Source organism: Lampris incognitus, chromosome 5 (assembly GCF_029633865.1).
Source record: "Lampris incognitus isolate fLamInc1 chromosome 5, fLamInc1.hap2, whole genome shotgun sequence".
Lineage (NCBI taxonomy): Eukaryota > Metazoa > Chordata > Actinopteri > Lampriformes > Lampridae > Lampris > Lampris incognitus.
In genome coordinates, this window is record NC_079215.1 from 47063181 (window position 1) to 47077079 (window position 13899).

Below are 13899 nucleotides of genomic sequence, written 5' to 3' on the forward strand. Positions count from 1 at the left end.
ATGTTAGAAATCAGAACCAGGATTCGATACAAACCATTTTCGTTAAGTGTCATCAGAACTGATAATATCCAAACAATACCAAAAATCAGCCCTCATCAACACTGTCCTCCTCTGGGAAATTCAGAATATGGGGAGAGCTTGGGCTCCGACCATACTTGTCTACAAGCGAGACACTTGAGGCGACAGACACATGGAACGGCTCCAGACCAGGCAAAAATCATTTTCGACTTCAAAGTTCACTGACTCATGTGCATCAGTCGTGCCGTCTGCTAGCCAAGTGTTGGCAGACCCTCTCTCCCACACTGCCTAAAAACACACATCTGTCTGTGGTGACTGGGTGAACAATGAAACTTGTATTAGGTAGTCATGTGCACCTGTGTGTGTCACCGTGACTTGTTCATTATGTGTGTGCATCTCAGAAAAATTAAACTTAAAAAAAATCTGAAATGAATGTGAACATTGGCATTTCGAAGACTAAATAAAAGCTGGTGAAAAGTGATTGCGTGTGGCTGGGTGATGTGGGTCGTATCCTTGAAAAACTAAACAGAGCAGTGCATGGATTACGATAAACTTAATCCCACCATTTCTGTCGAACTTCCCGGGAACTATTATTCACACAAAGAGCGCCCAAAAGACAGACAAGTGTTGCACACTGCTATTGTCATACATTCCACAGGGAATTTTGGCATGTCATATCCTGTCTCATAGCCTGACAGAAGGAGCCCTTCACCCCTTCATTTTCCTATGCTCATCCTTCTCCTCAAACCATCCACCTTTTCTTCCCTCTTCAATTCATTCTATATTGGACTGGGGCAGAGGGTGTCATTATTTTCACTGACCAAATCAGTTATGTATAAATATTATCTATCAAAGTGCTTAAACTCGTATGTTGGATAACGCATATAAACATGGGACAATAGTTAGAAATGACTTCAAGTGGAACTATCTAGTTGCAGTGGAGAGATATACATGCACTTAAACTGTTCCAAGTATTTCTAACTGCATCAAACTTCCAAATGTGTCAGAGCATCGCCAATAGACTGGACACACTGAAAACAGCTTAATAAGTCTTATCAAATTAATAATAAATTCTATTTGTACAGCGCTCTTCAAAATACTCAAAAGATGCTTTACATATATTAAAATAAATATAAAGGCAACACACCAAAAACATAAAACACACAATATTAATCACACATTAAAAGCAATTCTGAAGAGTTGAGTTTTGATTAATGATGTGAACGTGGACAGATCGGTGCAGTCTCTGATGTGTCTGAGAGGGGGGATCCAGATGGAGGGAGCAACTATGGAGAAGGCTCTGTCGCCCCAGGTCCCTCATCTTTTCAGAGTTCTGCCCCTTATGACATCTAATTGTCTCAATTAAAAACTTAAAGCTGTGGTTCTTCACTGATTTTACACTGGGACTTCTATTAGCAGTACTAATGGGGTGTGTCATAAAAGACAATTTACACCAATCAGGTTTATTTTTTGTGACCCTGTCAAAATGTCTTGAGGACCACTTTTGGACCCTGGCCCACCAATTGAGATTTAATGATCTACAGAATATAGACCATCTGAGGAACAAATAGTAGACCTACTGAATCTATACCACCTATTGAACCAACCGCTGGCATTCTCGCAGTGGCTAGCAGATGCTAATGAGTGCAGTTTAAGTGGTTGTAGCCATTCTAAGCCCTGTTAAAAGCCCATTGCAAGAGCATTACAACCACCAGTAAATCATGTCTACTAATGGGATAGCCCAGGCATTAAACTGCTAAGCAACTTAACTAGTCAACAGACACACATAAACCAACATCCCATTGGAAATGATCGGAAATGCGATTACATACATTAAATGGGCAGTGCTGTCCAGTGTTGACCGAAGAATCAATGACATACACAAACAGAGTTTAAGTATAGCCCACTGCTCAGAACCACACTGAACTGTACTGCACCATTATTATACAGTTTCTAGGCCCTTTCCAAAGCCTTGTCATTGGTGGCGCTGGTAAGCAGATATGCATTCTCTTCCAGTCTACACAGCCACACACACACAGCTGGAGCCAAACTATGGTAAAATGCTGTTGTGGCTTGGCCAGTGCTCCGCTGACTCAGCCTCATTTGAATGGTCAAAAAGATTTCGCCTGTGTGTGCGTGTGTGCGTGTGTGTGTGTATGTGTGTGTGTGTTAGCCTTGGCTCTGGACCAAACATTACTGCCATTGCCATCCATAGACTTTGGACCATGAAGCACAGCCCCCTATGTGTGGCCTAAATAGGCCTACAGTTTGGGTGGAGCAGAGATGGGTAACCACGGACAGACACACACATTACTTTTCAGGGACTTTTGCAAGGCCAGCCATGTGACCTATAGTAAAAAAAATAAACTTACTATTCTTAGGGTGGAAGGAAATGTGCAGACAACTATAACTGAAAACTCTAAATCAGAAAAGAACATTCTGCTCAGCTGCAGATTTTTCAAAGTTTCACCCTTGCCCGCTCTTCAGCCTTAATCATTAACAAAATGTGATCGGCAAAAGAGCGGGAGAAATGCAGTAGCTCATAGCCTGGAGAATATAAATGTGACCTGTATGTCCAAAAAACAATAAAACAAAAAATGAGGGAAAATTACGATGAAATGAATACTTGCAAAAAAGTTCGAGCCCTGTTATCTGATTACTATCCTATAGTAATCAGATGTTTACCAGAAAGTGGGTTAACATTAAACGGCAGCAGGCTGATCTCTCCGTCACTAAGAGACTGCATGCAGACAGATAGGCTAGGGTTTTACTCCCCAGCATTACCAATCTCTACACTTTACACCCCTCCCATATGTACGATCACTCATTACATGCGTCTCTCCCCGCCTTGATAAAGGGGAAAGACAATAAATTTCGCCCAGCATTCAAATATTGAAAGTAAACAAAGGTTGCAGGTGTAGCCGTTAAGGGGAGAAGTGAATCAAAATTGAAAAAGAAAGAAAACTGCTTCCCTGGGTCAGAGGGACACACCCGCAGTGTGCTCTGAAAGCCAGTCATTACAGAGGCCCAGAAATTATAGCCCTGGCTAAAGCTGTGCAGCCCAACTACATCCGCCTTCAGAAAACTGCTAGGAACAAATTCAAGTAGGCAAAGGAAATGTCAAACATAGTATATCCTTTTTGATTAAGCCAAAAATCAACTGATTTCAAAAGTAGGACTTTTGCCCCTTATTGCGTTGTCGTGAGGAGAAAGGGTACATGTTTGTGAAGTCAGGAGCATGTTCGAACTCGCTCTCAATCTGTCCCCTCTCTGTTTCAGCAGGTCAGCAGAGACAAGGCCGCAGGGGCTTTACAACAAGCCAAATATACCCAACATGGCCATCCTGAAGCTTACTGGTCAACTGATTGTTCCACTTTCAGACAACGAAATCTGTTACTTTGGCCAAACTGTTGAATGTGTCTCAAGTTGCTTTGCAAGCACACATTGTGCCAACATTTTCAGTGACGTTAGTTGTTCTTAAAAATACAGACAAGGATTGTGGTTCACTAATGCCACTACCTACACGACTGACACTGCCCCTAACCTCAATAAATTGTTAATCCTGAAATCTTAAAAGAAGGAAACTTGCAAACTTAAATGAAAAGTTTTTTTTTTTTAAACTCCTACAAGAGGGATTTTCTTAAACGAATAAGGCCAAATGGATTATATCCCTTCCTGTTTACTCACTGTAAAGTCAGAGTATGTCAGCGTCGGACGCCTCTAGACAAGGGGCTGTGAATAACTAAGCATCAGCCAAGCCTGCCACCCTACCACACCCCACACATCCAGACCCACAAAACAGGTTTTGCTTTAGTATTTTTTTCACACACAACCCCCCCCCATACACACACACACACCATACACAATGCGTTCTCCGCGGACAGCTGAAACATTTAAGTGTTCTTCCATGAAAGACGACCAGCGGAAACCTGAAACAAGCCTAAAGCAAATCTGCCTAAACACACCGTACAAAGGCGATTGCCTGCAGAAAATAAAGCATTGCATAAACCTTGGCAGCGAGGTAACACCCAGGTAAACCGTTTGAAACACGGATCAGTCCGGACTGGGATTCCCATGAGGCGTGTGTCTCGGTGAGGTGACCATTCACTTCCGTGTATGCTACCTGTGCTGCAAGCCCGATCTCAAACCCAAGCACACAAGTCCAGTGAAACGTTAAAAGCACATTGTGTTAACGTACACGATCCCATCGAATACCTAATTCCAGTCTTCAGTAGCAGAAACGGGCACACTGAGGGCATTTTGATTGGGGGGGGGGGAAGCCACACCATCCAGAACCCATGTTATTCCACAAAAACAGTTAGCAAAGTTAGCTCGTTAGCTTGAAAATACAGCCAAGTTTCAGGAGACGCGACTTTAACCGTCATAAACTAAGTGTAAAGCGACCTCCAAACTCGCTGAACTTGAACAAACAGAGTGAGTTTAAGTGGTTGGCTGTTCCTTTGTCACCCATTCCCAAAGAAAGCACTGCCGACAGATACAGACAGATAAGACAGACAGACAGCAAAACTAGCGCGACGCTAGCTAGTCAATTTAGCTTGCTAACGCGTATCAAAAACAACAGATTCAAGTTCACAACAGAACATTATCTCGGTTTTCGGAGGATTGCAAGGCATAAAGCATCGGCTTTACACATCGAATAACACCAAGCAGTGCACATTACCGTTTCTGGAGGGTGTTACGTTTCTTTTTCAAAGTCCCAAGAGTACGCGCACCGAGTAGGCCTAATTGCCTTTAGCCTGCGAGCTGCTGCGCAACTCCGGCCGCCGACGCGCCGTAGCACCGCGGCGAGACGCGGCTCCTGCCCCGGGCGCTCTGCTGCACCCACACTGCGCCTCCAGCTGGCGTGAGGCGACGTAAAACGGCGCCGTGGTCGAAAAGCTTACTTCACTATGAAAACGAAATAAACAAAATCTGTTAAACGACGGCCGTCTACCTGATACTGAGAGCATTTCAACACCCACCTATTTATGTAAGTAGTTTACGGTATCTCCCCGCCTCGCCTCGTCGCTCACTTGGTTCCGCTCTTCCTTCCTCTCCGCTGGAGTGAAGGGGTGGGGGCTTTGGTTCAGAGCAGGAGAGCAGAATCAAATCCACAGTGGTTTGATATAGAATAGAATAGAATAGAACAGAATAGAATAGAATAGATGATTCTATATCTAGAGAGCGGAAATAAATGTTTGAACCCTTCCGGTAAAGGCTCGTTTATAGGCAACATGAAAATGTTTCTTTAACACGTCCTGAGGAGGAAACAATGAAAGAGTCATTCCTAACTTCAAAATACACTAAATAGATTTGAAAAAGCGCGATTTTTGTTACAGGTCTCACCGTATAAATACAAAGCTAGTTAATTACCTGATCTGGAATCGGTTTTTATAGTGGCAGGGGGAAACGGTCCTGTATTATCTTTTCAACCTGGATATTGTTTTGGCATGGCTCTAGAACAGATAAGCCTGACCATTTTCTCTCTTAAATTTGTAGGCTAAACTGGGCAGTGTGGGAATTGCTAAATATGTGATGGTATCAAGGAAAACACACAGGTACAACAAGCTGCAGGCAGAAAAGACAACTTGTTTCTAAATAAAACTGATTTCAAATCACTTCAGTCCACCGTTATTCACGCAAGGATCTCCCTCCACACCTGTGGCGCTGTTCTGAAACAGCTGGAATTGAGGGAGACTCATAGAGGTCTTGACTGTACCTGGACATTAAAACCTGAAAATCTGACACATGGCACATTTTGAGAGAGATAGAATAAAATGGACAATTTTAAAGGCTGGAAAACGACTGGTTTTTCCCTGCATTTTGCTTAATGAAACTTGAGGGATTTGGGCCGCCCGGGCATGCAGATGCTGTATGCAGCTCCAAAGATCAGGATCAAGATATAAGACCATCGCTGATCAGATTAAATGTATAAGCACATTTACCTGGAGTAAAGGTGTGGGCTATCTTAAAGTGACATCGTCTATGATTTCAAACATTCTGCCATTCATCAATATCTTAAAGAATATAAAGAAGTTTACAATCAAAATCAGTTACTAATTCAAGTAATCTAATCAATTGTTCCTTTGCCTAAGGCCAAACCACTGACAAACTTGTGCTAGAAGCCGCCGATCCGTTTCTAAGAAACCTTGTTGATCAGAGCCGGTCCTGACCTCCCTGAGGCCCTAGGCAAAATTCTGCTAAGGGGCTCTCCTACCTGATCCATGAGTCAAGTCAAGTCAAGTCAATTTTATTTGTATAGCCCAATATCACAAATTACAATTTGCCTCAAGGGGATTTACAGCAACACAACATCCTGTCCTTAGACAGGATGACATGACATGACATGAGCCATGTAAACCATTTGCTATCATCACACAGTCACACCTGACAACCCAGTGCTCCCACTACAATCTCCCTCCTTTCAAACAGTTTGCTCCATATGTTGGTCTATTTTTTTAACTCCTGCTGATGTGCACTTTATTTCTTACTGTGTATTTGATTTTTGATTTCACTAATATTTCTACTGCTTTGTTTTGTTGTATTTTATGTGAGGTGACCATGAGTGTCATGAAAGGTGCCTTTAAATAAAATGTTTATTGTTGTTATTATCAATAAGTACAGGAAGACCCCGGGTTACAAACGCCCAATATACGAATGCCCATACTTACAAACCGCTGTCCAGTTCAACCTCTGGCCTATTTTTTTTCTTAAATTGAGTTACACACAATGGTTCGTACAAGGGCTCAGGAGGTAGAGCGGGTCATCTAGTAATCGGAAGGTTGCTGGTTCGATCCCCGGCTCCTGCGGAGAGCGTGTCAAAGTGTCCTTGAGCAAGACACTGAACCCTTTACTGCTCCTGATGAGCAGGTTGGCACCTTGCATGGCAGCCTCCACCATCGGTGTATGAATGTGTGTGTGTGAATGGGTGAATGTGAGGCATACATTGTAAAGCTGTGATGGCCTGGTGGCCTGTCCAGGGTGTCTCCTTGCCTGCCAGCCAATGACTGCTGGGATAGGCTCCAGCATCCCCGCGACCCTGAGAGCAGGATAAGTGGTTTGGATAATGGATGGATGGACTCTGTAAAGCACTTTGAGTGGTCGGTAGACCAGAAAAGTGCTCTATATATGCAGTCCATTTACTAACGAACGGACGCACTACTTTGCGCGATGCTCAAAACACTATGCATTTTAGGCGGTTCATTGGCCCAAGGGAGAACAACGCTGCACCATCGTCACCATTTTAAGTCGGATCGCATTTGTGTGCATTGTGTATCGCAATGAGGACCTTATGGAGCTGGAGCAGCAGACGATAGCATTTGAGGAAGAAGGTTGGGACCTAGAAACCCCAGAACCCAAGAAGTTTTTGACGAAGGAGTTCAGCTGAAGCCTTTCGTCTCATTATAGCAGAGTTGGCAAAGTTAGAGGAGCAAGATCCTAACGCAGAGAAGTTCGTCAAAGTTCACCAGATAGTTACCGACGGCCTCAGCTGCTACAAGGCCATTTATAATGAGAAAAATAAAAGCACTGTTCAAGCCACCCTTGATGTTTACTTTAAAAATTGACTTCAGAAGTTAATCTTCACTCTACAGCAGCAGAGTCAGGCCCTTACTCTCCAGTAGCAGTATCAATCCCTGACTCTCCAGCACCAGGTCCATCCTCTCCAGCACAAGGCCCATCCTCTCCAACACCAGACCCATCATCCAATAAAGTCATTTTAATTGTTAATTAAGGTTCCTTCCAGTATGCAAGAAATCAATTGGAATGAGTGTTAAATTTTAATTATCTTTTTTCTTTCTTTTTTCGTTTTTTCCCCAGTTGCACTTGGCCAATTACCCCACTCTTACGAGCCATCCCGGTTGCTGCTCCACCCCCTCTGCCGATCCGGGGAGGGCTGCAGACTACCATATGCCTCCTCTGATACATGAGGAGTTGCCAGCCGTTTATTTTCACCTGACACTGAGGAGTTTCACCAGGGGGATGTAGTGCGTGAGAGAATCACACTATTCCCCCAGTTTTCCCCCCTCCCCCCCAAACAGGCACCCCGACTGAGACATGAAACATAGCTTGTCCCCACCCCTCACTCTCCTTCTCTGCTGCTGAAACTCTGATCCATGCCTTCATCATATCCACAGTTGACTACTGCAGCAGTTACTACTCATCATCCAAAGTCTTAAACAAACTCCAGTATATCCAGAACTCTGCTGCCCACCTGCTCACCCAATCCCGCTCCTGTGGCTACATCACCCCTGTCCTCCAGAACCTCCACTGGCCCCCTGTCCCACAATGGATCCAACTCAAAGCCCTTCTCCTCACTCACAAAGCCGTCCATAACCAGGTCCCGTCCTACCTCACAGATGTGCTCCACTACCATACTCCTTCCCACAGCCTTTGCTTCTCTGATGCCAACCTCCTGTCTCCACCACACAGGACCAAGCACCGGACCTGGGACAACAGAACCTTCTCAATAGCTGCCCCTTCCCTCTGGAATTCCCTCCTCAAGCACATCTTAGACTGCACCGATCTGTCTACGTTCAAATAATTAATCAAAACTCACTTGTTCAGCCGTTGCCTACTAACACGGGGATCGGCGGTTCGAATCCCCGTGTTACCTCCGGCTTGGTCGAGTATGTGTCTGGTCACTGCACTAGCGCCTCCTCTGATCGGCAGGTGCGCCTTTTCAGGGGATTGTTGCATGGGGGTTGTTTCTGACATTGTATTACTGTTTTAAGTGTTCATACAGAAAGAAACTGTTTTTATATGTGGTTGTTTTGGGGTACAGTGCTCTGTAGCGCCTACCAGAGGGGAGGAGTTGGAACAGGTTGTGGCCAGGGTGTGATGGGTCTGCAATGATGTTGCCTGTCTGTTTCCTGACTCTGGAGATGTATAAGTCCTGAATGGAGGGCAGGTTGGCCCCAATGATTTTCTCTGCAGTCCTGACTTTTCGTTTTAGTCTGTTCCTGTTCTGTTTTTGATGGCTGTGCAGAGAACAGACTGGATTATTCCAGAGTATAACTGAATCAGCAGCTCCTGAAGTAGGTTGAACTTCCTGAGCTGGTACAGAAAGTACATCCTCTGTTGGGCCTTTAGGATGATTGTGACTGTGTTGGATGCCCATCTTAGGTCCTGGGAGATTGTGGATCCCAGAAACCTGAAGGTTTCCACAGCCGACACAATGCTGTTGAGTATGGTGAGGGGTGGGGCAATATTGGCGGCTCCTCCTGAAGTCCACTGTCATCTCCACAATTTTGAGCATGTTAGGCTCCAGGTTGTTATGACTGGACCAATGGACCAACTGTTCAACCTCCCATCTGTATGTAGACTCGTTACCATCCCCGATGAGGCTGATGATTGTTGCGTCATCTGCAAGCTTCCAGAGTTTAACAGACGGGTCTCCTGAGGTGCAGTCATTTGCGTAGAGGGAGAGGAGTAGAGGGGTGAGCATGCATCCCTGGGGGGCACCAGTGCTTATTATCCGGTTGCTTGATGTGATTTTCCCCACTCTCACTTTCTACCTCTTTTATGTCAGAAAATTTTTTGATCCACTGACAGGCGGGGGCTGCAGTGAGCTGGGTGAGTTTGGTGAGTATGACTTCTCGTATGATGGTGTTGAACGCCGAGCAGAAGTCCATGAACAGGATCCTTGTGGATGTCCCTGTGGAGTCAATGTGTTGCGGGATGTAATGCAGTCCTATGTTGACTGCTTCATCCACTGACCTGTTTGCCCGGTAGGCAAACTGCTGGAGGTCCAGCAAGGGGGGCCGTGATGTCCTTCAGGTGGGTCAACACCGATCTCTCGAAGGACTTCATGACCACAGACGTCAGGGCAATGGACCTGTAGTCATTCAGTCCAGTTATGGAGGGTTTCTTGGGGACCGGGATGATAGTGGAGCATTTGAAGCAGGAGGGGACTTCACACAACTCCAGTGATCTGTTGAAAATCTGTGTGAAGATGGAGGCCAGCTGGTCTGCACAAATTCAGTAAATATACATATAGTTATTGTATTTGATAAAGCCCTCAAAAATGCCTTGTAGGCTAGAAATCGAGGGTTTGACTAGACCAGGCTTGGTCCTACTTTATTGGACGGATCATTGACACAAGACTTGTGACGCTAAACGAGATCAGAGTGGGGCGGGGTGACTGTCAGCGAGAGACTGTACAAACGAATCTAGCGGTTCATTACAGCCACCTAACGGTATAAACAGGTAATTGCCACTTAATATGTGGGGCAGGCCATCTGTTCAAAACAAAACAACTCGATGGATTTTCGCAACGAAAGTGTAAACCTCGCCCCCGTGCCGTCAGTTTAGCTGAAGTTTGCAGTTTGCCGATCAAGACGCTGAAGTGAGACCACAACTCAATGTCGCTGTGAGTAATGTTACACACGTGCATACATATGTATTTATATACGGTTGGATTCGGGTTACATTAAGTAAAGCTAGATGCTGCCTGCAGTTCTTTAACTTCTCTGTTGCAAGTTCAAAGCGTACCAGTATCCCTCGTAAGCGATAAATACATGCATTATCATGACGTCACTGTAAGCAAAGGGAGTCGCTGGAGGGTTGTGCAGCGACACAATCATTAAATGAAAGCGGTATTTACCTATGCAGAATTTCTGAAAAATTTATAGATTTCCAGTTGCTCCAAATGAATTTAGTGTAGTTTTTGGTGCGATACCCTCTGGTCTTTTAAGATTAATGCAAGGAATTGACATGTTTGATATTACTCCACAGTTGAGCTATACCCCTATGTTAGAAGGTGTAAGCATCACGGACAGAAAATGTTCTAATAGTCACGTTAGGGGACTTTGTCAGGGGTCCGCAACCCCTCTTGCTAAATCATTCTGGAACTCTAAATGTGAAAATATTGTTTGGAAGTCAGTCTGGAATTTCAGTTAGAAATATTGTATCACCAACCAACTCAGATAAGTTTCGTTTATGATTATACATCGGATTTATCCTGTAAACCAGGTGCTCTCAAGATTCAGACGATAGTGATAGAAGGTGTGTTTTTTGCAATAACGACATTGAGACTATTTGTCATTTATTTTATGAATGCATGTGTATTAATAAGTTATTTTGGTCAGACATAGAGTAATTCTTTAAGAGATTGGCTGGTTCAACTACTTTGGAAAAACGAGATATTGTTTTTTATTATGATAAGAATGACATTGCTTATAAAAACCGGTTTATCTTGAATCTCATTTTGTCCTATGGAAAACATTATATTCACAAGTGCAACCGGTCCAAAAGAAATCCACACATGCAACAATTTAAAATAGCATTTAGATATCATATTGACACATTACGTGGTTTGAAGAATAGTAAAGCAATTAAAACTGTAGACATATGTAAAGCCTTAAATGTATTTGTTCAGTGCCTTGTTGGTTGTGGTATGATACCCAGTGTTTTTGCCTTGTTATTTTTTATGTTCTGTTTCTTTTTGTGAGATTAGTCTGTACATGAATGAAAAATGCACAAAAAAGTCCCAAATTACAAAAACAAAACAAAAAAAGGGTTGGGCAGCAAAGCCATGCAGTGTCTCACAGTATTCAAAGCCAGTGGCACAGCGTAAGGGTTTTGTTGGATTGGGGGGGGGGGGCTCAAGCCCCCTGAATATATCTAACATGCTATTCCACAGTAAAATGGTTTTATAAATTCGACGACGTTTAACATTAATGGTCACGAAACAGCGCCTATATAATACAACGTGATGCTACTGTAGCGAGGTCGGGGGTGCAGTCCGGGACCGCCACAGCTGGAACGCGAACCCGTGTCTCTCACGCCGCAAGCTACAACGTCAACCAGTCGACTGAAGGGTCCACCCCGTTAATCAAGGACCAACGTGTCTACTTATCCATGCACGTTATATTACTTTGATTGTTACGCGCACCTATTGCTGCAATGTAGATGGACGATAGTACTGCCCATAAACGCAGGTCCAACCTGTCTACAAGCTTTTCTATCTACCAGAGGCTAGTGGAGCCGAACAGCATGCCGTGTCTCTGGGAATGTGTCCCCGTCCGTACAGCCATGCTCCTCCTGCCCCCCCCCCCGGGCCCTGACTTGCATGGTAGGATAAGTATTAACCTGTTCAGCGAGATTTGAACGCGAACTTCGCTTGAACTGTGCAGCCCAAACGTGGCCCGCCTCCGCCTGCCTCGTGCACTCGCGCCACCGCGACAGCAAGTTGCTAAACTTGCGCATTAAGAAAAAAAACACGTTATTGTGTATTTGTCCGCTTTCATCACCAGGAAATGAAACTTGCAGTGATTAAATTTAACAGTCTATGCACCGAAATGATCCCCCCCCCCCCAACGAATCCTTTAGCTAAAACGAGAGCACTAAGGCAACATGTTGTTTGTAAGTGATTTTGTTCTCAAACCAAATGAGGAATTTGTCTCACGCACACACACGCATACAAACAAACAGAGGCAGACTAAAGGTCAGCGCGGCTTGTGCCTTTAATACAATCAGATAAGAAGTCAAACATCCTGCTCATCATACCATCGCGGAGACGAGTAAGTCGTGGCCAGATTTGGACAGACAAAGGATCAGATCTTGGAACAAACTTCACTTTATCCGGCGGTTCAGCAAAGGCAGCGAAGAGCACTGTTGGGGTGGGTAGTGTAAAATCTGCCCGCGGCACCTTGTCTTTGTGGTTTAATCCGCTTTAATACACAACTCATTGATAGTCACGTGATACAATGGCTCCTTCAAGAAACTCTCCGTCATAAAAATATTCTTCATTTGAAGAATTTATGATCCAAGAAAGCCGATACCGTTATGAAAATATAAATCCTTACTTTAAATGATTTAACTTGTTTGCTATCATATACCCAGTGTTGAAAAAAATAAGCAACATTTAGATATTTACACTTTTAAATGTCATTAAAATTAAAAAAAAAGTTTTATCGAAATGTTTTATATCGGTGTCCGGGTAGCGTAGCCATCTTTTCCATGGCTACCAACATGGGGATCGCCGGTTCGAATCCCTGTGTGTCCCTCGGGCGTCCCTACAAACACAGTTGGCCGTGTCTGTGGGTGGGAAGCCGGATGTGGGTGTGTGTCCTGGTCGCTGCACTAGCGCCTCCTCTGGTCGGTCGGGGCGCCTGTTCGGGGGGAGGGGGAACTGGGGGGAATAGCGTGATCCTGCCACGCGCTACGTCCCCCTGGTGAAACTCCTCACTGTCAGGTGAAAAGAAGCGGCTGGTGACTCCACGTGTGTCGGAGGAGACATGTCTGCAGCCTTCCCCGGATCGGCAGAGGGGGTGGAGCAGCGACCGGGGCGGCTCGGAGGAGTGGGGTAATTGGTCGGGTACAATTGGGGAGAAAAAGAGGGAGGAAAAAAATGTTGTATATCAAACATATAAAACATTTCAAACCATGTCTTTTGAAGTGAATACATGATTATATAATAATAATAATAATAATAATAACCCTGACATTCAGTATAGGAGAGCACATAACTGGTGCAAAACATGATTTCTACTGGGTTCAAATACGTGCACTGCATTTAAAAGTACTACACAACAACATAAGGAAAGTATCAAGTTATTACATCTTAAGTTGCATCTCCTTCATTCGCTAATACTCTCCCCCTCTCCTCCCCGCTTCCCCCTCTCTCCCTTCCTCCCTCTCTCTCTCTCTCTCTCTCTCTCTCTCTCTCTCTCTCTCTCTCTGTTTCCCCACCCTCTCTTGTTCCTGGGTTACTGGTCAACCACCACCATCAAGCAAAGAGTCAGAGTCAGCCTGCACGAAGAAAAACAAGCCAACAACAAACCATTACCTCCAATTCAAGCGAATCAACGCACAAGGAACACTGTAAGGAGCGAGGAGGCAACCGAGGAACCCAAGTTTCTTTAGGTGGGTAGGCAGGGA

The 13899-nt window shown here is 44.5% G+C and overlaps 1 protein-coding gene across 6 annotated transcripts in view; it reads right to left on the bottom strand.

Moving 5' to 3' along the window:
• The window catches only part of ctnnd1 (catenin (cadherin-associated protein), delta 1), a 47300-nt gene extending 42198 nt beyond the window's left edge, over positions 1-5102 (bottom strand). For 5 of the 6 annotated variants that reach the window (XM_056279478.1, XM_056279475.1, XM_056279477.1 and 2 more), the window contains exon 1: positions 4700-4989. The gene's annotated coding sequence lies outside the window, so the exon portion shown is untranslated. The other variant, XM_056279479.1, reaches the window with a different exon arrangement.
• Positions 5103-13899: the final 8797 nt, after the last annotated feature.